The sequence below is a fragment of the Neomonachus schauinslandi genome, chromosome 2, assembly GCF_002201575.2.
Source record: "Neomonachus schauinslandi chromosome 2, ASM220157v2, whole genome shotgun sequence".
Lineage (NCBI taxonomy): Eukaryota > Metazoa > Chordata > Mammalia > Carnivora > Phocidae > Neomonachus > Neomonachus schauinslandi.
This window is the reverse complement of record NC_058404.1, coordinates 2,308,255-2,336,088: the sequence shown is the minus strand read 5'-3', so window position 1 is coordinate 2,336,088 and position 27,834 is coordinate 2,308,255.

Genomic DNA, 27,834 nt, shown 5'->3' with positions numbered 1-27,834 from the left:
GCTGAATGATATAGGCTGGGTTTGGTGGGGGTAGATTTGCTCCAGGATACTCTCATCATCCCTTGGGATCATCCAGCTAGTCCAAGCATGTTGTCCTCCTGAAAAAGAACAGAGATGAAACGGAGAGCAACTCCAAGTGATCAAGTGACCTTTCGGACTCAGACTGTGTCACATCTGCTAACATTCTATTGCCTAAAATGAGCCACCACATGGTTAGGCCTAAAAGTAGGATTTGTATATCCCTTGGCCCACAGTGAGAGGACATTGATATGTTACATGGCAAATGGTATATATTCTGGAATGACTGGACCAATAACTCAATACCTTACATCCATCAACTATTTCCTCAGAGTTCAGAGAGTGGGATTTGGGATTCTTAATATATTTCAATTTTGTTGGATTGTTATTTCTCTACACATTGCAAGAGACTTCATCTTTGTACAGTTTTTTCAGATTCACTTGATTTTCTTTTCTCCTGTCATCCTCAATAATTACGTTTACAATGTTGGTCCTTTTTGAAAGGTCCAATAATGATTCCAGAATGAAGAAGTCAAAGATTAGAGTGCGCCTGAAGATGCTATGCTCTTCTATACTGATAACCTAAAATTGATCTCTTTTTTTTAAGTTTTACTAGGATAATTATCTTGGAAATCCTAGCATATGTCTAGAAAACTAGTTGCTTTAAGAACAAAAGAGAACCAATATGAGGACAAGTGTCTGAGATTCATCTAGAAGTTTTGCATGACACTGGCACTTTGTGGCCAATATGTAATTTCTGTGCACAAGTTTGTCACCTGTAGATTTACTTTCCCTTGATAGTAGGAAAAGAGTTTTTTCATTGTATTAACAACCGGTATTTCTGGGCCATTCTGGAAAATGGAAAACAACAAACAAAATAACAAACAAAAATCAGAATATGACTCAGTCTGTGCTATGCATACAAAACTGATCAAAGGTCCAAATTCTACATTAAATGCATCTGTTCAATCAGAAGAAAATTAAAGTCTACTATATTCCTAGGAATGACCCTCGATTCAAGCAAAGCCTATCCCTCTCATAACTCTCCTGCAGCAATCAAAATCTCAATAAGAGTTCCTGCTTTTTCACTATAAGCTGTGGTCCCAGAGTTTTAAGGCTCCTCTTGCAAATTTTGATGCATGTGGGAACCCATCCAAATCACAGTACATGGTGGAGATAAGCATGTGTATGCTGGCAAATATGTTTATTTATTGGTTGTATTTTTTCCAACCATCATAAATATATGAAGAATGAGTAAAATATTGCCAAAGTCAGAAGAATTTTTATGAAGAACTTCTACTGAAATCCATCCTATCTAACCTATTTGAGTGAGCTGAACTGGATAACCTCTAAGAAATGCTGCAGTTCCATTTTCCATCTCTAGGGTAGAGATATCTGCTAGCTGTTTTCCTTGGTGGTCCCTAGAGAGCCAAAGTCATATGTTTCCTAAAGCAGTAAGTCAACAAACCAATCGTCCATGTACAAAAATAAATATTTGGGTGAAATTCATACAACGCAGTCATCCACAGCTCACCTTTTATTCCTGTAACTAAAGCAGGCAAAAGTCACTTGTACCAATGGTCTACAGCTATGTAACAATCCACCCAAAAGTTAGCAGCATAAAACAAAACCACTTACGTGTTTCTCTGATCCTGCATGGCTGCGCAGCCTGACAGCTTGGTGAGGTTGTTCTCACTTAGTTTCTCATGAAGTTGTGTTGAGAAAGTGGCAGAGTGGAAGTCATTGTGAAGTCTTTCCCCCTGGCTGGCAGCTGGGCCCTCAGCTGGAACTTTTGCCTGGAATACCTCTGTGGCCTCGCCCTGTGGTCTGGCGTTCCTCACACCGTGGTGACTGGTTCGAATAGCAAGTCCCAACAGAGAGTGCAGAAGGTACATGGCCTCATCTAGCTCTGGACATCACACAGAGGCATGTCTGTTATGGTACATTCTTCAGGGCAGTTAGAAAGTCCCTCCACATTCAAAGACAAGGCATGGAAGCTCCTCTTGATGGGAGAAGTGTTGAAAGAATTTGCATATGTGTTTAAAACCCACACATGATTATTTTCTGTTCTTAAATAGTAGGACTGAGGCACATAAGATTAAAAGACAATTGATTCCATTGCTCTCCTGTCCTAGCCCGGGGCATATGTAATTTTCTCTTAAAGTTTGCTGACATAGATTCCAGCATTTGTTCAGTGATTGGTTTTACAAAGCTGGAATGAACTCTTTTGCCAGTTTTTATGCTGCTTTATGTAACTGGCATTATCCCATCTCCCATTAAGTGTCCTGGGTGATTAGCAGTGCCTACTTGTGGAGAATAATTGAATGGTGAAGGATGTGAGGCCAACATGCAGTAAAGGTATTTTGAGTTCCATATTAAACATAGCATTAGTAATCCTCATGTTGTCACTCCATTGCTCCTGTGGTGAAATTATTAGGCAATTATTTCCCCCAAACAGCATTTTAATGATAAAGGTGAAAATTATACAATTTGCTTTACTCATTATTTTTTCCTCAAGGTTAATGCATTTGTCACATCGTATTAAACACCCATATTAACCATTAGAACACTTCATAATATAAGCATGGATGTCTCTGCACAACTAATAAAAAGAACAAATTAGAACCATCGCCACCATTATTCTCACATTTGTGAATAATAATAACAGGATGTGGTGGTTGGTTTTTTTTTTATTGTTATTATTCATAGGAAGAATGAGGCTCTATTTCTTTGACTCTCTGTATTTAGTCTTTTGGGTGTTTTGTAGAAACTATGTGTGCGTGACAATGCCAGTAATGCAAACCCTGGATTTTACACGGTAGCATTTAAACCAAAGATCTTCATGGTGAAGCAGTCATTTCCTAGGAGAAAATAATTAATACATTTTTAAATTGCAGGTTTGTTCCCAGAGCTGGAAACTGAGGTATTATTTGATAAGACTGTGTTTCAATGGGACATACTGTGTGATACTTCCTTCAATATTTGAGCCAGCAAGATTCTGTCAGTGAGCTCTGATCTACTAATTCCAGATTCCTCTCATTCAAACTGCAGGGTGAGGGGCGCCTGGGTGGCTCAGTTGGTTAAGCAACTGCCTTCGGCTCAGGTCATGATTCTGGAGTCCCGGGATCGAGTCCCACATCAGGATCCCTGCTCAGTGGGGGGTCTGCTTCTCTCTCTGACCCTTCCCCTCTCATGCTCTCTGTCTCCCATTCTCTCTCTCAGATAAATAATAAAATCTTTAAAAAAAAAAAAAACTGCAGGGTGGACGCCTGCTTTGGAGAACCTCTCAGGTCCTTGCTTAGAGGATAAAATGATCTAGAACTTCAGGGTCAATACCCTGTTCTAAGTCTATATGACCAATAGTTTAAATGGGTATCTTCGGTGGTGCTTAACCCAAAAGAATTTCCATAGCATACAAATTCCCTACTTTGACTACTCCTGCCCCCATTAAAGCAAAAAGATTTAAATTTGTGTGATGATTCTACAAGGACATGAGTTGTAAAATCTAGAAGCACAAGAACTAAAAGTCATTGAAATAAAAAAATAATAATAATAATAACCCATGTTGTCCACTAAAGAGATCATCCCAGTCTTCTCAGTTTGCTCAGTTGAGGTTGCAGGTGAAGTTGTGAGATTTATGTCACATATTTTAAAGGAATAACTCTTAGAGTTTAGAACTATATTTGAAATTGCTTCATAGCTAAACAGACACCCATCACTATAACTGTGATCATCTCAAGATTATAGACAAAAATCACAGACATTGGGCCTGCTTCAGACTGGTTCACATCCAACATGCCTCCTCTTCCTATTGGATCAAACCTTGCCACCAATTCAAAATATTTGATGTTTTGGTGGAGATAACCTGGATATGAAACCCATTCCACACTTATCCCTAGATCCACTCAACTCCACCTGCCTGCCAAGCCCTTAGCTGCTGGCTCCACAGAAGACTCTCAAATATAGACGCCATAATTTCATCTCTGAGAACTCCTGGGTTTTTTGGATTCTCTCTGGGTGAAGACCCTGCAGAGCATTCATTGGTCTGGTAGTGAAGAACCTTTATTTCTGGTGACCAGTGCAGTCAGGAAGACCCCATAAATACTTCTACAAAACCACCTAAATTCATATCTAACCAATATATTGTGGTATCTGCCTCCTCAGTGTAATCTGGGATCCAGGTAATGCACCCCTGAAAAGTGATGGGGTTTAATGTCCCTTGGATTGAATTTTGATTTACAAGATACAGAAAACCAAAGAATCAGGCAAGACAATTTCTCTTCCTTTCTTCTCCAGATGGATACTTATGGGGAACAATGCTCTCTGTGCCCTGAAGGAAGATATCCCACATGCTAGCTTTCATTCTTTCCTGACTCCTCTTTTTCCCTAACAATGAGTGCCCTGGGAATTCCCCCAAAGTTTCCAAAGGCTTGATTTTCTAGAGATGTTGGCCTAAATTAATCTGCCACACCAAAAGAATATCAAAACTATGGATTTCTGTTTAGAGTTCATTTATATTCATCATCTATGATGCAAGCATTGAATTTTTCCTCAAGATATCTAGAATCTATTTAGTCCAATGGTCTGCAAGATCTCTTATGGCTGGGTAGACCTTCCTGACTTGTTACCTCTGTAGCCTGACACCACCTGGGTCATGACAAGTCCAGCCTCGCTGCTGATGAGGCTCTGCTCGGTCCGCATACAGTGATGTACTTTTGTAGGGTTTTTAAGTTTTCACTTTTTGCTGACTTTTCTAGAAGGGAAGATTGACTAATATGTTGTGATGAGAAAGCTGCTTATGCTGTAGATACTGAAGCAAAAACCAGGGGAACTACTAATAACAAAGACATAGGGGAAACTCAAGGACAATTGCTGAATGGAGTCCAAAATTAAGCACTCGGAAACCTGCATTATCATAACACGATGTGACACTATCCTACTCTAAGGACAGATTCTTGGCTTCCTTTCATTTCATTAGAAGCGTTAACATTTGTTTATGGATTCGTGACACCGAGCATTTGAAAGATGATTGTTCAACTGATGGAAACCAACTCATAACTAAAGGTTGACTTAATATACTATTTAATTCTGTTACTGCTTGGAGAATGGGGTTTATTTTATAAAGCATAGCAGATTAAAATGTAACAGCTTACACACACTTCAGCCCTGTACATGTTGATTTTGTTTGGGTGCTTGGTTTAGATAAACAAAAGTCCAGAGAGAATGATTCAGATTCGATGAGCTGATAATATGTGACACACTACTCTGAGAATGTCCACATTTTCCTTCTAACTGAATACTAAGCACATCTCGGGTAGTAGGCTTCAGGGAAATGACTTAGGAAGAGATCAGCTAACTTCACCAAGGCCACCCAGACATGGAGTAGCAGTGAAGAGAATAAGATCCCGATCCTCAGACTCCCGCTCACCATCCCAGAGTGACTATCTGCTCTACTAATTTTTGGTGTGTGTGTGCTTGTTTTTTACTTTTGTTTTTTTTTTTCCCTAGACATGGAGATGATTGCTTCAAGAGAGTGCATGGAAAGTATTATATAGACAGAGACTGATTTTGTAAAACTGCTTTCCATAGGTGAGCCCTCCTGAACTGTTTATCAAAACAAGGTTCTCTTCTATTACAACTTTATGGGGAATTGCACTTTTCTGATTTTCCAAGGTAGGAGAGACCAAACGAACTGTTTCAGCCAATGAAATGCAAACAGAAGCTACATGTGTCATTTCCCTATAGAAGGAAGCATTTCATTATTGTCACCTGACCTCCACTAACTCTATTTGGGCTAATCTGGAAAACACACAGTACTGAGCGTATGATTGAAGCAATCTGGAATTCTGAGCCAGTGCGTAGTGGGGAGTTACCCTGTGTTCTGCATGTCTGGTGTGAGTAAAAAATACATTTGTTATTAGGTTTTCCCACTCTGATTTGGGCTATGTTTGTTACAGAAATGTCACCTATCCTGCCCATTCTGAGTTGGGTATCATAAATTACTTATGCTTGTTGTGTTAATCTTATGTGTAGTTTCACTTCTTTATTTTATAAGGAAAGAACAAGCATGGCAGTTTATACTGACAACCTTTGAAAGCTACTAAAAATGTTTAGTGACAAAATAATCATTTTTATCTCAGCAGTCAATTATTTAATTGATGCAGTTGTTTCACATTTTAAAGCATTTTTATTGCTTTTATTTTTGGTTTAGATATAGAAAAAATAGCCCCACCAATTTTTAAATTATAGCTCTGACCTTATCATAGGAAAGTGTTTTATGAATTGTAAAAAATAGAGACATGAATTGGATGGCTGACAATGAAGAGAATAAATCTATTGATTTTGGACATTGGAAAGTTCAAGTCTCTCTACATGATTTTCTGATATCCTTCTGTGTTTTATTTATTTATTTATTTATTTTTTAGAAAGATTGTAAGCATGCACACGGGTCGGGGGGGGAGGCAGAGAGAGAGAGAGAATCACAAGCAGACTCCCCACTGAGTGCAGAGCTCTGGGGCTGGATCCCAGACCCTGAGATCATGACCTGAGCCAAAATCAATAGTCTTCACTTAACTGACTGAGCCACCCAGGTGCCCCCTCCCTCTATGTTTTTAAATCGCATTATTAATGTATAATTTGTGTACCATAAAATCCACTCATTGTAAGTTTACAGGTCAAAGATTTTTGGAAAATGTGGAACTTGTGCAGCCATAATAACCCAGTTGAGGGATATTTCCATCACCCCACAAAGCTCCTTCATGCCCTTTTGCAGTCCCAGTTCCATCCCAAGTCCCAGACATATATCCTTCTGCTTCCTGTCTCTATCATTGCATTTTTCTAGGTATATCTTATAAATAGAGTCATGCAATGTACAGTCTTTCTCTCTCTTATTTAGCATTGTGTTTCTGAGATTCATCTACATTGTAACAGATGGTGGTGTTCATCCATCTTATTGCTGAATAATGTTCCCTTGTATAGCTGTGTCACAACTTATCAATTCATCACTTGAGGAACTACTTGGTGAACTATTTGATGATCACTTGATGTCTACTTGGAGTATTTCCAGTTATTGATTTCTATAAATAAAGATTCTCAAAACATTCTGGTGATGGTCTTTTTGTGAAAAAAATATTTCTTGGACACAGATATAGGAATAAAATGCTGGGTCATATTGAAAGCATATTTCATTATTTAGATGCCTCCAAAATGGCTTTGCTAATTTGCATTCTCATGACCAATATAAGAGGTTTCCAGCTTTCCTACACTCTTACCAAAACTTGATATTATCAATCATTTGCATTAAAGCCATTCTAGTCAATGTCTAGTTGTGACTCATGATTTCAATTTGCATCTCATGAATGACTAATGATGTTGAGCCTCTTCTCATATGATTAAAGTAACCATTAGAATATGTTCTTTGGTATAATACCTATAAGAGACACACTTTAGATTTAAGGACACACATAGGTTAAAGTGAAGTGATGGAAAAAGATACCTTATGCAAATGGGAGACAAAAGAGAGAAGAGATAGCCATACTTCTATCAGACAAATAGACATTAAATCAAACACTGTCAAAAGGACAAAGAAGGACATTATATAATGATAAAAGGGTTAATACATGAAGAAGATATAATAATTATATAAATGTATATGCAGCCAACATCACAACACCAAAATATATAAAACAAATATTAACAATAATGAGGGGAGAGATATACAGCAATGTAATAATAATGGACATATCAATATTCCATTTTCAGCAGTGGATAAATCATGTACAGATAAAATCAATAATAAAACAACTGACTTAAATAACATTGTAGATCAACTGTTCCTAACAGACATTTTGGAACATTCCACGTAATAGCAGCAGAACACAGATTCTTCTCAAGCTTACATGGAATATTCTCCAGGACCAATCACATGTTCCACAAAACAAGTTTTAACAAATTTAATAAGATTGAAATTATACTAAATATCTTTTACAAAAACTATGGTATGAAACTAGAAATCAGAGCAAAAACGGAACAAAATTAAAAAAAAATAAATAACCTGATTAAAAAAAATGGACAAAGAACTTGAACAGACATACAAATGGCCAAAAAGTATATGAAAAGATGCTTGGTATCATTAATTACCAGGGAAATGCAAATCAAACCCACAATGAGATATCACTTCACCCTGTTAGGATAGCTATTACTGAAAACACAAAAGAAAACAAATATTGGCAAGGTTGTGGAGAAATTGGAAACATTGTGTACTGATGGTGGGAAAAAAAACAGTTTTGAGATTCCACAATAAAATTAAAAATAGAATTAGCATTTGATCAAGCAATCCAAGTTCCAGGTATACATCCAAAACTATCAAAATCAGACTCTCAAAGGGTATTTGCACTCCTGTGTTTACTACAGCATTATTCACAATAGCCAAAAATATGGAAACAATCCAAGCATACATCAACTGATGAATGGATAAAGGAAATGTGGTATGCACATAAACAGAATATTATTCAGCTTTAAAAAATAAGGAAATCCTGCCACTTGCAACAGCATGGATGAACTTGGATGAAATTATGCTAAGGGAAATAAGCCAGTCACAGAAGGACAAATACTGCATGATTCCACTTATTTGCTGAATCTAAAATAGTCATACACATAGGAGCAGAGATCGTAATAGTGGTTGCCAGAGACTGAGGGGTGTCAGCTGTTCTAACTGAAAAATTTCTAGAGATCTGCTACACAACATAGTGCCTAGAGTTGAGAAGACAGCATTGTGCACTTCAGAAGGCATTAAGAGGGTAGATATAATGATACATACTCTAAAAAAAAAAAAAAAAAAGATGGGGAGTCACCAGGAAACTGTATGTCTATGACTTTGATTGTGGTGATGGAAGCAGAGGTATATGCATATGTCCAAACTCATCAAATCACACACATTAAGTATGTGCAAGTTTTTGTTCATCAATTCACCTCAGTAAGGCTGTTTAAAAAGAATGCTGTTGTGAATGATACTGTTCTATTTTAATTTTATTTTCAGGATTTTAGGATATAGGAATTCAATTGGTTTTTGTGTACTAATTCTGTATCCTCCACCTTGCTAAACTCATAAGTATATTACCCGTAGACTATTTTCTAAATTCCATATGATTTTCTATAAATAGAATATGTTATCCATGGGATAAAGATTTTTACTTCTTCCTTTATAATACGTATGTTTTAATTTTTCTTTTCATGCCTAATTACACTGGCTAGAACTTCAATTACAATGCTGAATAGAAGTGGTAAGTTCACATCTTTGCCTGGTGTTCTTTCTTAGTGGAAAAGCATTCAATTAGTCAATATTAAGTATGAATTTTCCTATAGATCAGGAGGTAGACCCTTCAGTGTTGATAGGCCTTTCCCTGAGTCTAATTATACAACAAGAAAAGCCCTTGGGCTTTTGCTCAAGGTAGTCTTCCATTCTGGGGGGAGTCTCCCTCCAGACACACTACACTGAATGAAAGAAGGCCAGTTATGCTTTTGTGAAGAACTGGGTGGACACTGAGAATTTCATTTGCTTCTTTTTTTCTTCATCACATTTAAATTCCTATTTGATTGCTGATTAAATAAATCAAATACACTTAAACAATGTCCCCCCAAAGGTGTTCCTCCTAATCCTCTGCACCCAGCTCCATGTTTAGCTAGTTCATAGATCCTACCAAAATACAGTCCTACAACCAACAATAAAAGAATAGAAACCATCCTAAGCTTTCCTTCATTAAAAAAAAATCGAGGGGCGCCTGGGTGGCTCAGTCATTAAGCTCTGCCTTCAGCTCGGGTTGTGATCCCAGGATCCTGGGATCGAGCCCCGCATCGGGCTCCCTGCTCAGCAGGAAGCCTGCTCCTCCCTTTCCCACTCCCCCTGCTTGTGTTCCCTCTCTCGCTGTCTCTCTCTGTCAAATAAATAAAATCTTTTAAAAAAATCGATTAAACAATAGTCAAGACATTAAATGAAAATATGCGTGGTTATATTATCTATCAAATCTGCATTAATAAACTGATCTAACACATTGTTAATAGTGCACAATGAGCTAATGTTTTCAAAATACTTATACAGAATATTTAATTCTCTATTCTGGGATAAAAAGAACCTTTCCATGTCCTGGTAGGACTCTTTGAAGATACCGGCTCTATCAGAGCCCTGTCAGAACATACAGGTTGTATTGTGTTGTCATATTTATACCTGGTCCTATAGTGTTCAGAATATCTTTAAGGGCACACTCTCTGCCTACGAGAGTAAAAGCACGGTGTTGCAGGTAACTGCTTTGTCTTTGTGGCTCTGAGATCACTGCCACTTGCTCCAACTTCATTTTTCTGGCTTTCTGTCCTTTTCTCTCCGTCTCTCTTTTTTCCAGTTTTATTCAGATATGATTGACATATAACATTGTATAAGTTTAACGTGTACAGCATAATGATTTGATACATCAAACTAAAAGGTTCTGCACAGCAAACAGAACCATCAACAAAAAGAAAAGGCTACCTAGTGAATGGGAGAAAATATTTGCAAATCATCTATATAATCAGTAGTTAATATCCAGAATATACAAAAAACTCAAAAAACTCAACAGCAAAACCCATAAATAATTCAATTACAAAGTAGGCAAAGAAGATGTCCATTGACAGATGAATGGATAAAGAAGATGTGGTATATATATATATATATATATATATATATATATATATATATATATATATATACATATACACAATGGAATATTATGCAGCTATCAAAAGGAATGAAATCTTGCCATTTGCAATGACGTGGATGGAACTGGAGAGTGTTATGCTGAGCGAAATAAGTCAATCAGAGAAAGACATGTATCATATGACCTCACTGATATGAGGAATTCTTAATCTCAGGAAACAAACTGAGGGGTGCTGGAGTGGTGGGGGTAGGTGGGATGGGGTGGCTGGGTGATAGACACTGGGGAGGGTATGTGCTATGGTGAGTGCTGTGAATTGTGCAAGACTGTTGAATCACAGATCTGTACCTTTGAAACAAATAATGCAATATATGTTAAGAAAAAAAGAAAAAGAAGAAGATAGCAGGAGGGGAAGAATGAAGGGGGGGAAATCAGAGGGGGAGATGAACCATGAGAGACGATGGACTCTGAAAAACAAACTGAGGGTTCTAGAGGGGAGGGGGGTGGGAGGATGAGTTAGCCTGGTGATGGGTATTAAAGAGGGCACATTCTGCATGGAGCACTGGGTGTTATGCACAAACAATGAATCATGGAACACTACATCAAAAACTAATGATGTAATGTATGGTGATTAACATAACAATATATATTTTTTTAAAAAGTAGGCAAAGACCTAAATAGGCATTTTTTTCAAAGATTTTCAAATGGCCAACAGGTACAGGAAACAATGCTCAGCATCATTAATCATCAGGAAATGAAAATCAAAACCACACTGAGATACCACCTCACACCTGTTAGAATGGCTCTCATCAAAAAGATAAGAGATAAAAAATGTTGGTGAGGATGTGGAGAAAAAGGGAACCCCTGTGCACTGTTGGTGGGGATATAAATTGGTGCAGACACTGAAAAGCAGCATGGAAGTTCCTCAAAAAGTTAAAAATACAACTACCATATGATCCAGAAATCCCACTTCTGGGTATATATCCTAATAAAACAAAATCACTATCGTGAGGAGATATCTGCACCCCCATGTACACTGCAGGATTATTCACAATAGCCAACATATGGAAACACCCTCTCTATTGACAGATGAATGGATAAACAAAGTCTGCCCTATTCTCAATATTTCCCATCAAACATCTGAGTCCCCTCCTCCCAGAGGTACCCATAGGGTTTTGCTCTTATTGCCAAGGCCAAAATGGGCTGCCTTAAATTTTTGTTCCTTTTCTTCACTGATTTCAAGAGTAATCTAAATGTGATATTTTTCTACTTGTCTATTTATAACTGATGTGCATGTTTTAAAAGCTAAAGCATAGTATTAATTTGAATGTATTTTAGATACCAAGTAAATTCACCTGTGTTTTCAATGAAGTCTTATGGTTATATGAAGATTAGAATTGCATATGGACCCATCACCCTTTCATTGTAATGATCTAAGAAAATACTCCAAAATGGTAAATTGGCAGTAAGAAAGAATTTCAATATCATATCCATCACCTTGGCATAGTTCTGAAAAATGAATGTTCAATCTTCAGGTGTGAAAGTAAAATGGAGATGAGCTGTGGAAAAATGAGAATGACTGTGTCACATGTAGCCTGGACTTGGAAGGCATTTTGACTAATACAGCACTGTTTAAAGAAAAAGATCATTCCGCAAATACAGAGTAACCCACAAGAAACACTTCAATGTTCATATGCCCCAATGGAAATAGATTAATTCATGTGGAAATCCAAGTTAGATAAAACATGCTCTCTCCAGAGAGGTGAGAAGAAAGGATTGCTTTGTAAAGTCTTGGACAGGAATTATTTATTCTTTATGATCAGCCCTGAGCATTTTACCTTGAATAAAATTGGGTGCTTTATAAAGTGTTTCTTTCTTTGTTGTTGTAGATACATAATTAAAGGTGAAGCCATTCTTTTTTTCTCATTATAAAGATATTCAATTTCTTATGAGGTCTCAGAATGTTCTACACTTGCAATGTGTTCTTGCGCTAAATCCCAGAAACTACGGCAGGTCAGAAATTGAAAAAAATTTCCCTTGAGGATGCACTTAGAGGAAGAAAACTGGTTCACTTGCTGCCTGTGATAGATGGCTTCCTCTTTGTAATATTCTCAGGCCATATTTTGCATACATAAAGGGATACCCTGATATTGTCTGAGCTATAGAAGAAATAGAGAAAGCGTGAAGAGGGTTTAAAGAGTCAGAGGTAAAGCAGAGGGGACCGCCACTCCACTAAAGTTTGTAAGAACCCTTCCATGCACAATCTGAAAAATTATATTTGTCCTAAACAGCTTCTGAATAAATGGAGTGGGGATTCCTGGGTTTGCCCTAGGAGTGAAGGTTCCTGACACAGCCCTACAGAATGGAACCAAAGCAGGTGGGAGATGGAAATACAGATCAGGCAAGCAGGTCAAATAAAATGAGAACCTATCAGGTTCATCAAGAAAGGATGAATAGGAGTGGCAGGTGTGTGTACTACACAGTAGGGTATAAAAATGGAGCCATTTCTTTACACTTTCTCATAGATCCCCTCACCTTTCTGCCAGTCCATCTCTGCCTGTTGTTTTCACCCAGCTCTTAGACCAAACATCCTAAAGATCAAAGAAAAATGTAGAGGAAGTTAAATTCCCAACAAGTTACCCAAATCTGGTTTGCTGTAAGTAATCCAACCTGATGTGTTAGGAAAATCTGTGGAAATATTTCAAATTCCTGTTCCTCTTAGGGGTGGGTGGGGATCATAATATCAGGGAAGCAGATGTGCTGTTGAACCACAGAGACCAAGGTGTCATTGGGATTGTGGCCTTCAGCTGCTGTGTGGAATGTCTGCTCACATCATCAAATCTATGATTCATCTAAAAAGAACATAAAAACAACACCTCTGGCAGGTTAGCTATGAGGATTGATATGGGAGTGTGTGTAGAGTCCACGCTGTCTGGTAGGTAACAAGTGGCAGGGCTCACCCTCACGCACCTGCTTCCTGTTGAGTCTGGAGGATACAGCACCACAGTAGGACCTGTGTGAGAACCGGCCTTAAATAGATTTGTCCAGCTTCAGGAAGTACATCGGACCTGATGGTTGACCTTTTTCAGGAACAAAATGCTCAGATAAATATGAAAGGAGTACGTTTATTATGCAGAGAGATCTTTAAGCACCTTGTGACATGGAAGCTTCCCGTTACTGGGAGAATTTCAACATACACCTGACACAGACTTTGGGTGATACTTTGAATCAGATGAATTCAAAATTCCATTTCATTGTCCATCCTACAGTCTCTTTGTTTTTTGTTTGTTTGTTTTTTGTTGTTGAGGTGGTGATGAAATACACTAATACAAACACTAAGTATGGAATGTGCATGGATGTGAATATGTGTACGCATAGGTACAGCTAGGTGCAATTAGAGATATAGGTACCTGTAATTTGTAAAAGGGTGTGTGTGCGTGCACGTGTACATATGTGTGTGAGCATTTGCGTGAGGGGATGATAGGTGTGGAAAGAGCTAAGATACGGAAGTAGACCTGTCTAAATATTACTGTGCTCGTGATTTACCTTGAATATATCATTTAACATCATCTGCTCTTTCTGTCAAGTGAGGAATTAGTATTGTTTGCTTCTAGCAAACACACAAAACACAAAAAACACCACATCTTCTTTATCCATTCATCAGTTGATGGACATTTGGGCTAGTTCCATAATTTGGCTATTGTAGATAATGCTGCTGTAAGCATCAGGGTGCACATATCCCTTTGAATCAGTATTTTTATATCCTTTGGGTAAATACCTAATAGTGCAATTGCTGAATCATAGGGTACTTCTACTTTTAAGTTTTTGAGGAACCTCCTTACAGCTTTTCAGAGTGACTGCACCAGTTTGCATTCCCAACGACAGTGTAAGAGGGTTCCCTTTTCTCTACATCCTCACCAACACCTGTTGTTTCCTATAATGTTAGTCTTAGCTATTCTGACAGGTGTGTGGTGGTATCTCATTGTACTTTTTATTTGGATTTCCCTGATAACCAGTGATATTGAACATCTTTTCATGTGTCTGTTGACCATCTATACGTCTCCTTTGGAAAAATGTCTATTCATGTCTTCTGCCCATTTTATAATTGGATTATTAATGTTTAGGGTGTTGAATTTTATACATTATTTATATATTTTGGATACTAATCCTTTATCAGATATGTCATTTGGAAATATCTTCTCCCATTCTGTAGGTTGCCTTTTAGTTTTGTTGACTATTTCCTTCACTGTGCTGAAGCTTTTGGTTTTGATATAGTCCCAATAGTTTATTTTTGTTTTTTTTTTCCCCTTGCCTCGGGAGATGTATCTAGTAAGAAGTTGTTATGAGGTCAAGGAGGTCACTGCCTTGCTCTCTTCTAGGTTCTGGGAAATGTTAAACAATTATTGCAACCTGGATCTCACCACAGATGAAAGAAATCAGAATCTCTAGATTATGGGAAGTGAGGACATGTTACCAAGATTTTCTGTAAGATCCATGAGTGGATCCAAATGTTCAGCAAGACTGAAAATAGCTGGTCCAGAGTGATGTTAAGTTAGCACATTCATCACAATGTCCTCAACTGAGCCAGCACTCAGTGAATATTGGCAGAGAAGATAAATGAATGAAATCACAAGCATATATTGTTTACCGAACCCCATCTTTAAGTATTATTTGCTATTTTGTCTACCATCTCTCTTGCTCATGCTTTATCATCACCAAGACTACTTCATTTATTATAAACAATTCAAGACTAAAGATCCTCCACAATTCATGTCTTCTGACTGTAGCAAGGCTTTCCCAGTACTACCCTCAAATCCATAACATAATCTAGATTCCAGGACATGCTTACATATTCCTTAGCTGCTCTCAGGGGATGGTGCTAGGAGGTGGGGACTCAGATCCCATGGATGCCGTTCATAACTGGTACACATAACTGGACTGTAGCTATCCCTGTGAGCCTGTCAATTCATTTTGAGTATCTCCCCCATGTTTATCACAGCTTCCCTTTAAATATTCTTATTAACTCACTTTTTATTTTGGATCTAGATGTCTTTGTTCAGTCCTTGCATCTCTTTCTTCCTCCTTGTGTCTATTGGAAACATTCACCTTCTTTACTCTGTAGTTTAACCAGGGTGCATATCAGAATCACCTCAGAAGTGATTCCACATTCATATGCCTGATGTTATTTTTGGAGATTCTGATAAAATCTCTGTGGATGTAGCATAAATATAGATTAATACTCTTAGAAAGATACCTCATTTTTGCATTCCTGTCTAATATTTTTTGCCCCAAGTATATGTCAAGAGTAGATATCCAAAGATCCAAAGCATGCATCTTTGAAGTTAAAGCCAGAAAAATCCATCTTCATATAAATCACTTTGGTATATAAGACGCATCCCAATTTTACTAAAACAACCTATTGAATGTGATTCTAATTTTTTTAAAAAAGAATAACAATTGGGGCGCCTGGGTGGCTCAGTTGGTTAAGCGACTGCCTTCGGCTCAGGTCATGATCCTGGAGTCCCAGGATCGAGTCCCCCATCGGGCTCCGGGCTTGGCAGGGAGTCTGCTTCTCCCTCTGACCCTCCTCCCTCTCATGCTCTCTGTCTCTCATTCTCTCTCTCTCAAATAAATAAATAAAAATCTTTAAAAAAAAAAAGAATAACAATTTATATGCCTATAAATATGTGGATACTACATATTGGAATCAAATAGGCAGTGATGACTTTTGTGTATCAAAGAATTGTCTAAAAAGCCTAAATAAAGTCTCCAAAGAATTTGGTGATTTAATAAATATTATAGCTGTGTATGAAGCAAAAATACAAAGTTTTGTAAATGTCTTATAAAAGTTTCAGTATATTCTTCATTTTTACAGCCTGGATTTCAAAGTAAATCATCATCCATCCCCAAAACCTGAGAGCTAAAAATCAGTGGTGGAATACAGCTAGTACTTCTCATCATGGTTATTCATTGAATTATGAGTCACCATTCACTGAACTTTCATTACAAATGATAAAATGACAAATGACAAATCACCCTGTCACAGTGGGACTGCTTATATGGGATCTCCATCTCCCATCCTTATGCTGAAGATATTCTTAGAGTCCCCCATTTTACAAAATAATTCAATGTCTTGATTGACTAATGTTTGCTATTATTAAAATAATTATCTACTATCATGTTTGCTATGATTTCATTAAATTTGCATTGTGAATAAGAGACTATACAACTTGAGGTTAGGTCAACATAACACGGTAACTACTTCACCTTTTACAGAATGTGTCAACGATCAGAATCTCCAGTGTCTCCCTGCTGCTCCTACCTCCTCCCAGAAATTTGGACAGAGTCCTGCTTTGCCTCTCTGATTGAGTTAATAGGCCTGATCTAGAAATAGGCCAAGTGTGCTGGCAATCCAGGTTCTGAGATTAGAAGACAACACTCAGATGGAGCACTGGATAACTTTAATTCTTTTAGACTGAAGGCAAGAGATAAGTAATGCCGATGACCGATATAACAAGATATGCCAAGGGGAAAGAGAGGGACAGAGAGCTTAATTGGGTGAGGTGAGATTTAGTTTGAGATTCCAAAGGAGACATGAAAGAAATGGGCAAAAAGGATGCCATCTGGCACTAAGTCAGTTGCTCCAGACAGGAAGTGCTCCTTGAGGTAGCACCTTACCTGGAGGTACCCAGAGTTCCACGGAGATGCCCGAAGCTCATGTCAAAAGCACAAGCCCTGAGGCTGCTGGCAGATGCTGGGTGTCCAGGCCAATATGTGCGAGTTGGTGCTTCAGCCAGAGTGTGCCAGATGACCCTGGGCAGCTTTAGCTGCTTGTCCCCCCTAACGCTATGTCTCCAGGGTAGGTGAGGCAACTGTATTCCCAGCCATTTGCTGCATCCATGAGCTCAGGACTTCCTCCTCTTCATCCCAGATCCTGATTCCAACCATTTCCAAGGGTACCTTTAAGTACCTCTGAAAAATTTGTGTAGTGTTTGACCACACTGAATGGGCACAAACCCCTCCAAAATAGCATTAGAAACTGACTTAGTTTATCTGACTCTGGTGTCCTACGGAGCTGGATTGGGATCTTATTCTCTCCAGGCCTCAGGATCTTCCTGTTGAAACAATGAAATGATGACACTGGGGTTTCAGGCTTGCGGCAGGAATTTTATATGCACATATGCACACTTGATAGTTCCAGGTGCGTGTAAATACCTAAACTTTTAATCAAACAAATGAAAAATAGTAAAATAAATGATCATTAACTTAATTGTAATGCTTCTATTTTAGGCACCTTATAAATAACATACATGAATAAAATAGAATGCTAATTCACATAGTGCAAAATAACTATTCCGTGCCATCTTGCTTTTAGGTTAGGGTCCATATGTTTTTATTTTATTTTTTCTAAAATTTTTTTTTAATTTATGTATTTTTTTTAAAGATTTTATTTATTTATTTGAGAGAGAGAATGAGAGCACGAGAGGGAAGAGGGTCAGAGGGAGAAGCAGACCCCCTGCTGAGCAGGGAGCCCGATGCGGGACTCGATCCCGGGACTCCAGGATCATGACCTGAGCTGAAGGCAGTCGCTTAACCAACTGAGCCACCCAGGCGCCCTAATTTATGTATTTGACAGAGAGAGACACAGGGAGAGAGGGAATACAAGCAGGGGGAGTGGGAGAGGGAGAAGGAGGCCTCCCGCGGAGCTGGGAGCCCAATGCAGGGCTCGATCCCAGGACCCTGGGATCATGACCTGAGCCGAAGGCAGACGCTTAACGACTGAGCCACCCAGGCGCCCCAGGGTCCATATGTTTTTAAAGCCCCTTTCCTCTGCAATAATACGCCTTTACAAACTTATCTCTATGTTAGAAAATTACTCAGGACGTTGGTTAAAATATTGAAATGTTTACTCATTCAATCAGTAATCAATATATGGAACTATGAAATGACCATGAAAATACTCAGAAGAAAAGGTTCATATGGAAACGTCAGCCACCAAGCTCTTTTACTGATCAAAAGAGAGACAGGCAAAACTAAGATGTGGATTTGGCCAAAGGTTTTTTTTACATTATTGAAAAAAAATTAAATGAAAACACTTCCTGAATCAAATAGATGTGCTTGCCCAGCCCATAGCTCTCTACCATACTCTTTGATATGTGTTGGGTTGTATTATTTTTTAGTTGATTACAAATTAATAAAATAAATCAGAAGAATTCACTGCAGACTTGCATTGTCATATGTAATAGCTGTTGTACTTCTAAAATCAGTTCTTACACGTAGGGAAATGTTGTGGGTCTCTTTTGCTATTTGTGCACTTACCACAAATATTATATTGTTATATCACTCCATGGTATATTGTTACACACTCGTGTGTGTGTGTGTGTGTGTGTGAGTGTAGACCTACCCACCTCCACCCATCTCTATACTGTGATTTCCAACATCCCTGATACATTTCATTACTTTGGGTGGCAGAACAGATACAGCTTAGACATAACACATGTGTTAGAGTTGGGGTGCACCCGCCTACTAAGCTCAAAGTGTCTTTAATTTCCATGAGTCTGCATGTAGATCCAGGAAGAGGGTAATGTCTAGCAGCAACATCAAACACAACATCGAGCTCCAGAGTTCGGAGCTTTCTGGGTGACAAAGTGTGACAAGTTAAACATGTTACATGCTTTTCATTCTGAGTGTGGTCCATTCTTAGGACTCTTTCTCTCTCTCTTAGCCATTATCCATTTCCTACTCTCTCTGCTCTTGTCATGATAAAGATTGCATAAGTGGGGCCCAGGGAACCCCCAACAGGTGCTGTGCCTCACACCCACTGCAAGAGTAATAGAGGCCAGATCTGAGTGCAGGAGGAATGCAGAGGAAAGGATTGGTCAGCTCTGGAGACTAGCCTAGACCAGATACAGGCTTGCTCAGAGACCACAGGATGATCAAACTAGCTCATCATGGATCTCATCCTTGACCAGGGCCTCCTTTAATAGCTGAGGTTTTCTCTGCTGGCTCATAAACTAGTAAGGAAAAAGGGATAAACCAAAACAGAAAATGTCATTGTAGAACAAATTATGTACAACTCAGTGTAGATCTGGTACGTCTGGTATTAACTGGTAGGACTCACCCTGTATTGCTGAAATCCTTAGCAAATGCAGCTAGGAGACTGTCTCCAGATCCTTTTTTTTCCCATTGGCTTATTCAGTGCCTTACACTGGACAAATGCAGGTCTCAAAATTGGCCATTTTGTTTCACATTGTTCTGTTTCCTGGGTTGGAGTGGATTAAGCTCACAAAGAAGCAAGTGTAGACAAGGCCATAATCCTGAATTCCTCAAGCAAGGGTCATTCGGCATGGAGTAGAATTCAGACTCTCACTGGGTGCCACACAAAAGTCAGTTAAGCTCCTGAGCTACAGCGCAAGTATTGGTACGGTGATGGAGTTGGAATATATGTCCTCACGCAAGCAAATCTTAACATTTGATTCCAGGGATTTGGGCGGTCTTTAATTTGAACAAGCAGTTTATCTTATTGCAAGATTGTAAACAACACATTTTTAGTATTCATGTTCATGCTTTTTGGCCCCACAAATATTTATTGTACTTTTTTAAAGCATTTTGAGTGGTAGGTTTTTGATAAATAACTTTTTATTTTCCATTATTCTCTTGGCATTTTCTCATTACTTCATAGCATAATGATTTGGGTTTTGATAGTGATATTAATTGGATGTTATACTGATAATGTATTATTCATGCTGCTCTTTTGAAAAGGAAAGTTGAATTTATAAACATGCATTCACTTATTAAAAGGACACTGTACACAAAATCAAATAGAAAATATTTTTAAATATAATTACTTGAAATCAAATATTGGTTTGATTTTCTAATTTCTTTACTTTTGGGCAAAAAAACATTTTGTCACTAAATACTTTTCATAATCAGTTCCTATTCTTAATGTATGATTTCTAACAGTAGAAGTTATAATATATTACAATCGATACTACAAAATGTTTTCCCATCTTTTTATCATGATAGTTTAAATCAACTCAGTATAACTTGATGTATTAGTCTTTTAATGTTTGAACATTATAGCTCAACCACTGTTTCTACTTTTTTATATACTTGAAGTATGTATGGTCCACAACTTTGAAGTCAGAATTATGGATTTTAATTACAAGAAGCAGTTAGAACTTGAGGCAGGAAGCCCAGGAGAGAGCCATGGGATGAAAATAGACTTAGAAATCAAAGCATACATGTCTTCACAAAGAGTATAGTTTTAAGAGCAGTGGCATGATAAAAAGATTAGAAGAGAAAATGCCATGTTCTGAGGCAAAAGGAGCATCCCAAGAGATAAGAGGAAAACCAGGAGCGCTGGACAGAGAAGCTCCCTGAAGAGTTCACTCTCAGAAGTGCAGAGGGAAAGGAATGGTCACTCTTGGTGCTGTCGGAATGCCGTTAATTGGGTCAATCATTAAGATAATGATTAGAAAAGCTTATTATATCCATGAATAAGAAAGTCCTTTATGATCTCATTGAGAAAAAAAAGAAAGAAAGAAAGAAAACACCACTATGGACTGTTTGGGCAGAAACCAGAGTGAGTGCTTGAGATTGAGACATGACGGGCAATGCCAGGAGGCAGGGCTCCAGGCGTGTTGGCAATGGAAGCAGTGTGCACAAAGCGTCTCAAAGTTCATCCTTGAAGAGGGGGAGAAAGGAGAAAATCAAAAGAGAGTATCTTTTCAGCAGTTCAGGCTGCTGTAACACATTACCTCACACTTGGTAGCTTATAAACAACAGAAACGTAATTCTTGCAATTCTGGATGCCAAGAAGTCCAAGATCAAGGAGCCAGCATGGTCTTGTTCTGGTGAGAACTGCCTTTCTGCACCAGGGAAGGCTACAGGCAATGTCTATCTTTAAGGCCCCCATGTAGAAGAGTTTGTTAAGAAGGTGTACATGGAATCTGAGAGACACAAAAAGAAACAAACAACACAAAACAATGCAGAAACAGACACATGGATACATTACCAGAGAGGGGAAAGGTTGGGAGTGGGTGAAGCAGGTGAAGGGGATGAAGAGGTGCAGGATTTCAGCCACAAAAATCTATAAATAAGTTCTGGGGATGTAATGCACAACATAGAGAATACACTCAATAATATTGTAGTAACTCTTTGTGGTTTCAGATGGTAACTGGACTCATCAGGATGAGCATTTCCTAACATATAAGCATATCAAATCACTACGACACACACCTGAATGTGTTGGGATAGTGTATGTCATATATACTTCAATAAAAAGAGAAGTTGTGAGGAGCCAGGTACAGGCTTATTTGAAAGTTGCACTTTCGTTGATTCATTGAGAAATGGATTTGTGAGGCAGGGACAGAATGTGAGAAGTGGGTCGTGGATATTAGTGAGTGACGAATATAATGGATCGTGGAATATGTGCTTGACAGAGAAATCAGGAATGTAAGTAAGTAGATTCAACATAGATTCCCCAGGAAGGAACTGTGAAAATCTTAGAACTGTGGACAGTTTTGGTAGAATTTGAGGATTTTTTATTTTCTTTTTTTTCCCCCAACAGGGACAATTATAGAGGTAGTAAGAATGTAGATGATTTCCTATTGAAAATAGTCTTTATCCCAAGCAAGAGGAACCACTATCCTGAGCCTCAGGTTTTAGAGGCTACCATGTCTAAGAATCCCCTTCCCACTTACCCCAACACATAAATATGTCACAGAACCTGGGGATCACTCACTTCATCACTCGGAATCATTTCTTGGTTCCATCCTGGTGCACGCAGGAAGCTGAAACATCCAGTCTCTTGACTAACACTATTCAGACCCGGAGAAATGTTTCTCCCCATCATTCTCCCTATGTCTGAAATGAAAGATGATAGTGTCCAGATGTTATACAGATCCATGGATTGTCCTGGAACATTGTCAGAGATGGACACTGGGTTGTGGGAGTGATCTGAGCAGCAGGGGCTTCGATGTTAAAGGAAAGATAATTTAATTAACCAGGTAAATTGTTCCTTTCAGATAGCATGAATGTAACATATAATTACATAACAAAGAATCAGTCCTCATCATCTTTTTGAGCATTTATTATCATGCTGTATTTTGTATTTCAATATGTGGTTGAAGACACAATCATAAATAGCGTATGTTTTCATTAGTTGCACATAGAGGATGGGGAATATTTTGCAACACTAAACAGCTCATGTTTAGTCTTAACTTTATATGAATATAGGTCCAGAAAGAATATGAATCAAGCATGATACAAATTCTTTATGTTCCCAACAGGACAACCACTGAATGCTAGAATTATGAATACTTTCACAAAATTTTTATTAAAATTTACTTAGAAGTTATAGTTATGTATATGTCTTTATGGAATATATATATCCCATCCTCTGTCTTGGCTAATTCACCATTTTAAACAGTTAGAAGGTCTACTATGAAACAGATCTTACCTACATGTGAGCCCAGAATATCTTTAGCACAGCTTATTGTATCCTTCAGAGGCTGCTTGCACACTTCCTGTGCAGCCCAGTCTCTCATTACTCCCTTCCATATGCTCTCCAGCCATGTACATTGCATTTAACATACCATAGAGAGATAGATGATAGGTAGATTGAATAAAGGAGAGATGGTAGAGAGATGATAAATAGCTAGCTAGCTAGATAGATGATAGAATAAATTATAAAAATTGATGGAGATACACAGATGATACATAGATAAATAGATACATAAAGATCGATAGAGATGATCGATAGATAGATATGATATGATTGATGATACTTTCTTATGCTTCATGCCTTTGTTTATGCTTTCTTGGTTCCTCTTCTATATCTAGAAATTGCCCTTCTTTCAAGTCCAAAGACCCTCTCTCTATTCTCTGCAATTTTCACAGCCTGAAAACCCTCCCACCCAACTCCTGTTAATCAATCCCTCCCTCTTTGGAGCAACCATATCCATTTACACATCATCCCATAATACCCTATCACCCTGCCTATTATGTTCTGAATGTTTGCCCCCTTCCCCTCACATTCATATGCTGACAACCTAATACCCAGTGTGATAGCATTAGGAGATGGAGCCTTAGGAGGTACTTAGGTCATAGGGTGGAGCCAGATGAATGGGGTCAGTGCCCTTATAAATGGGACCACGGAGAGCTCCCTCACCCCTTCCGCCCTGTGAGGACACAGCAGGGAGACACTGTCTATAAAGCAGGAAGCATGTCCTCACCAGAACATGCACGTCCCGGTGCCTTGATCTTGGATTTCCCACTCACCAAAACTGAGAAACAAAATTCTGTTTTCTATAAGCCACCTATGGTATAGTATCCTGTAACAGCAGTCCTAAGACACTGCCTTCTTTTTTTTTTAACAAGATAGATTTCCATTCAATAACAGAAAATATTTTATAAAAAGTAGGGCTGACTGACAAGCATTCTGTTTAGTAAAGTCATAGCATCTCTGAGACCGCATTGAAACAAACCTTACATAGTCAACAAAGACTCAGAAGAGTCAACAAATATTGTTGAATGCCTAGGCATATAGCAGTAAGCAAAAGAGATGAAAACCCTTACTCTCAAGGAGCTTACATTCTGGTGGTAAAATTTTAAATACAAAATAAAAAGGCAAAAAAAATCTGTTAGGTGGAGAAAAAGTAAAGCAGAAAAAGTCTGTTCTGTTTTAAATAGACTAGTGGATGTGTTCACTGACTTCTGTGGTGTTCACCCAATGATCCCAGTATCACAGTAACGAAATCCTCATGTAGCGCCCTCCATTTCTTTGTAGAATGGATTTTGACTCATTCTAACAAATAGAATATGACCGTGATGGGCCATCACTTTATCAGATTAGCTTATATAGGTCATGCCTTTCATGTTGAACCCCCTCTCTGGCTTTCCTCTGCAGAGTCAGCTGCATGACTTGAGGCAGCCTTGTGGGGAGGCCCTCCTGGGGAAGTTGAAAGGTCTCTTCAGGTGGTTCCCTGGAGGTCTGCCAGCAACTGCATGGCGTGCATGAGCTCAGAAGCCAGTTCTCCCTTGGGTCAGTCTTCCGGCAAGATCGTGGCATAGCCACTACCGTGGCTGTGACCACGGGAGAAACCTAGAGCTCACAGGCAATCTGTGTGTTTTAGGCCACTCAAGTTTGGGATGATGTGTTACGCAGTAAGGATAACTGATACTATTGGTAACCTCAAGTTTGTAGTCAATGAAGCCATGTGGATTCCTAGGGGAAGCAGCCATTGGCAGAGGAAATGGCCAGCAGAGAGCTGGTTGGATTTAGCTGGCTTCAGTGAGGAGGAGTAGGCAGGGAAGCCACTGTGGTTGTGACAGCTATGAGTGGATGAGGTCAGTATCGTAATGGCAGAAGAGTTATCACGTCACCTGCCATTTTCAGAGATTGGCTTTTCCTCTGTATACCTTGGAAAGCAAATGGAAGAAATTGATAATATCCGCATTAAATTTCAACATGAGCACTCTGGCCACATGTTAAGTTTCAGTGTGATTACTTCCTGATCAATTAGAATTATAGAGTTGAGATTTACTGAATTGAGAAAGACTGAGAAGGGGTTAGTGGGTGTAAATGGGAAGTCTGGACAAGACCACACAAATTCTGAGATGCCTATTAGACATCCAAGAGGCTTGTCTCATAGGCAGCTGGGTTTTTGAGTTTGGTTTTCAGGGAACAGCTGGGTTAGAGTTATAAGCCCGTGTTTTCTCAGCATATCAATGGCATTTAAAACCCCAAGTTCATTACAAACAATGAACCCTAAGAAGAGGAACATAAGAAAAAATCAACAAACGATACTTGGGTGGGACAACCAGATAAGATAGAAACAAAACTATATGATTGCATGACTCTCTGGGATGCAAATGAAGGTGTTTCAAGTAGAAGGGCACAATGAACTGGACCAAACACCTCTGACTTGACTTTTTTTTTTTTTTGAGGGCGCAAGGGGCAGACGGAGAGAGAGAATCTTAAGCAGGCTTCACACCCAGCATGTGGGGCTTGATCTCAAGACTCTGAAATCATGACTTGAGCTGAAATCAAGAGTCAAGAGTCAGATGCTTAACCAACTGAGCCACCCAGATGCCCCACCTCTGAGTTGTCTATTAAGATAAGGCTTGCGAGTTGGTTTTTGGATTTAGCAATTGGTCATTGGTAACCTTGCCAAGAACCATTTTAGGGAAATAGTAGGAGCGACTGAATTGTGATCACAAACTCACTTTTATATTACTAATCAAAGTATGGCTTTTGCCACCAGCCTTTTGGTCTTCTACAAACTAACCCCAGGTTAATTTGGGGGTCCAAAAATTACAACTGTCTGTTATATTTTTTTTGAACTTTGACTATTTGACGCCAGCTACCACCCTTTTCTGGGTGTGGTCGATTGCTGTCCCAAGATGACCAATACTCTTATCCCTGGTGTGGCCTCTCCATGCAGCCCCTGGCTGATGCTGAGTTCCCTGTTTCTTCCATGACATCACAATGCACTTTGATGTTGACTACAAAGTAGCTATTGTGGGGTCCAGAGTCTTGCAATGATTCTATTAGTGGTTTTGGCTTATCTCTTTGCTCTACCATTTTTAGGACTTCCAACCCATCACTGGTAAATAGACTTGATTCCAGCCATGACCCACTTCTTTGCTGTCATCCCATACTTTCTCAGCCAAACAAACAAATGAAAACAAACAGAACAAGTCTGCTTTCTACTCTGTCTGTTATAAAACAGTGACCTCATGTATATGACAGTGTAAAACAATGAACAATGACTGCGTAAGGTGCTTGAAGGAAAGCTTGAAGTTTTGTCTATTGCTGCTACCCCTCAGGGTGGGGGAGAATGCCTTGTTGAATAATGACACAATTGGCAAGTCATGTTTTACTTCATTGTATAACTGTACCTGTAGAAAGCCCAAAGAAAGATCCAGGAACAAATGTGATGCTAACACATTACCGGTCACTTCTCACCTCCCCTACTGGCGGGGGGGTGGGGGGGTGGGAAAGAGTAGAAAGTTGAATTCCAGATTTTAGCAAAATTTGACGTCCAGTGAGAAAAGAAATGTTTGTTTACTCTCACTTGATAAATGAAAGTAATGAGAGTTAATTACCTGGATAGATTCAGCAAAATGTCAGCCATTATTTGATAGGCGTGGTTTTTACAGGCTTACCAATCTAATATAACTTTGTTTTATTCAGAATTTATTGAAGAATTTGGAGAAGGAAACAATGCACTTTGATGTTTGCAAAGTTAGATTGTCTCTGCCAAACTACTTTTTCCACCAAAAATGGTGCCTGACATTTAATTAATACATTGAGTGCGGTCTAGTTGACAGTGTTGAAAGGATGCTGCCCATCCCGATTGGCACAGCCTTGCTGGCCGGAACCCGTTGAAGACCCGCTGCTGCATAGAAGTCATGCTCGGCAGATGCCTTTCAGGCTATAAGCTGTTCTCCCTGGGCTTTCTCACCAGGTTCAAGTCTTATTACCTTAGAATAAAATAAAGGATCTAGTATAACCTGAATTATTTCTATTAGCTTTTTTCATGTATTTCAAGACTATGCATTTTTTTTTAACACAAAAGGAGGCATCCTATAAAACCCCTTTTGTAACTTGCTTTACTCATGAAAAAGCCCGTCTTGGTGGTCCTTGCATAAAATCACATGGAGATATCTTTTGTTTTTTAAAGTTTGTATTTCAGCCTGGGAAAGTACCACAATTTAGTTCATCATTCTGATGCTGGTTGATATTTGTTTCATTTTTATTTTTTGCTATTCAAAAAGTACAATAAACCTCTTATATAATTCTTCACATATATTTGCTTATACTCCACATTCAATGTATGTTATTTTAGGAAGTTCACTCATACAGAGCTTAGAGATGCCTTCTGCTGTATTTTGTTCTGATTAACTCTGAGACAGGTCAGCTATTTCCGTTCACATGACAAGTAAGTGTGCCCTGTGCTCTGCCATCCTGTAAGTTGAATTTTATGGTTCTGTTTCACAGAAGCGTAATTTACAAACAGTAAAGTGATAAACGTATTTGGTTAAATTATCAAGATATAAACTACCTCCAAGACCCCAGAGGGTTTCCTCACGCTGTTCTTGTCCATCCTCAGTGCCCACAGGAAAC